General features: G+C 43.2%; 1 non-coding gene across 1 annotated transcript; it reads right to left on the reverse strand.

The window, feature by feature from the left end:
* Positions 1-1,186: 1,186 nt before the first annotated feature.
* On the reverse strand, positions 1,187-1,325 carry LOC148586162 (small nucleolar RNA Z247). Its single transcript, XR_015912027.1, has one exon. It is a non-coding gene; the product is annotated as a small nucleolar RNA Z247 (small nucleolar RNA).
* Positions 1,326-2,245: the final 920 nt, after the last annotated feature.

Raw genomic sequence — 2,245 nt, forward strand, 5'->3', positions numbered from 1 at the left:
GAGGTGAGTTTGTTGTGAAGTGGGAGAAATTCTCCACCATTGTCACTTTGAACCGATGCAATGTTATATGAGAAAAAATTTTCAACCATAGTTTTGAACCTTAGAAATACATGAGTAACATCAAATTTCATATTGATAGGAAAAAGCCAAGTATATTTGCTGTAGTCTTCCACAATGTAGAGATAATATCGATTATTATTGATTGAAGGCATTGGAGAAGGACCCCATACATCAAGGAATAATAATTGTAATGGACGACTAGACCTAGACAACGAATTTGAAAAATACAGACAATGACTTTTGCCCATTTGACAGGAGGAGCACACAGCTGTGGCTTTGGAGGAGTAAACGGGCAGCTTATTTTAAGCAAGAACTTGATGAACAATGGATAAAGCAGGATGACCCAGACGGTTGTGCCATTGATCTACCGAGGCTCTCTCACCAACGAATGCAGCAAGTTCAGACGTAGGAGAGGAGTGTTTGGAAGGCCAAGGGTACAACCCTTCTTTACTCGGGCCGCGAAGTAGTAGACGGCGGGTGGGGATATCCTTAACACAGAAAAAACGAGGATGAAACTCAAGAAACACATTGTTATCAGTTGTAAATTGATTGACAGAGATGAAATTTTTCTGTATAGCAGGAACATGTAATAATGAAGGTAAATAAAAAGTATTATGAAGAGATTTAAAAGATGCAAGGTCAGTATGGTGAATACGCAAACCTTGGCCATTACCAACTCGGATTTGTTCACTGCCAAGGTACTCATCTGCTCTTATGTTGAGATTGTGCAAGTCATTTGTGATGTGGCTTGTGGAACCAGTATTGGGATACCATTGATGATCAGATGGCTATTGTGTAGATGCCATAAAAGCACCAAGTTGGGATGTGTCACATTGGTACGCATGATCAAATCGGTGCCAACATGTGGCAGCTGAGTGTCCTGGACATTGACACACCTGGCAGATGAGGCGCTGAGATCCATTTTGATTAGATCCTGATGACTGAGATGAGTGTCCGCCACAGCCATGCCCCCTGCCTCTGCTGCGATTTGAGTTTCGCGAAAAATAGCCCCCGGTTGAATTTGTTGAGCCTCGGCCAGATCTGTAAGAGCTAGATTGATTGCGCTGAGCAACATTTGCTGTTTAAATAGACAAATCAACTGTAGTATGGTGTTGTTCCAAATGCAGTTCAAGGGATAGTAAGTGCCCATAGAGATCACCTAGAGAGATGGAGTCATTCCGAGTGGTGAGGGATGTTACAAGTGGATCATATTCCACGCTCAATCCAGCAAGGATGTATGCAACAAGATCTTCATCTTTAATGGGGTGACCGGTAGCAAACATAGATTGAGAGAGGCTTTGAGCCCGCTGAAAATAATTAGCTATTATGGAAGAACCTTTCTTGAGGTTTGCTAATTGGATTCGAGTCTGAAGCAGACGTGCTTGAGATTGTGAGGCAAAATGCTGCTCCAGAGTTTTCCATACTGCCCGAGCATTGTCAAGACCAATTACATGGGCAAGAGTCTTTTTGGTGAGAGAGGAGATAAGGATGGATAGAACCACCTTGTCTTTTTGATACCAGGAGGCATAGGTAGGATTTGCCTTCATGATACCTGTGGTGGAATTAGGGCTGGAAAACGGGTCGGCGGGTCGACCCGTGATGACCCGCGACCCGTTTTGGGTATACCCAGACATGACCCGTTTAATTAACGAGTCAACCCACCAAAATCAGACACGACCCGTTTAATTTTATTTTTTTATTTTTTCAAACTCTGCTTTCTCTCTCGGCTCCGTCTCTCTCTGGTCCGAAGGAGATTTCTTCGAACGTTTGAAACCCATTTTTAAATGAAGGAGATTTCTAGAGTGAGTAAATCTGTGAGAGGGAGAAAGAGAGAAGGTGGGAGGTTGGAGCCTGGGACTGGGAGCAAGAAGAAAGAGGAGAAAAAGAAAAGGAAAAAGAAATGAAGGAGATTGCGATGGTGAGGTGAGGTAGTCGGTAGAGGAAGAAAAGAGAGAAGGTGGGAGCCTGGGACTGGGACTGGGAGCAAGAAGAAAGAGGAGAAAAAGAAATGATGGAGAATAGGAGATGGCCGATGGGGGTGGGCGAGGTTCTCGGCAAAGGAAGAAAAGAGAGGAAAAAAAACAAAGGAAAAAGAAATGGAGCAAGTTGTGGGAAATGGGAAACAACACAACTAGTACTCAAGTGATGAGATTAACAAAAGAAAAAGTTAAAAACTACTGGAAGA

This window comes from Corylus avellana, chromosome 4, assembly GCF_965113065.1.
Source record: "Corylus avellana chromosome 4, dhCorAvel1.hap1.2, whole genome shotgun sequence".
NCBI lineage: Eukaryota > Viridiplantae > Streptophyta > Magnoliopsida > Fagales > Betulaceae > Corylus > Corylus avellana.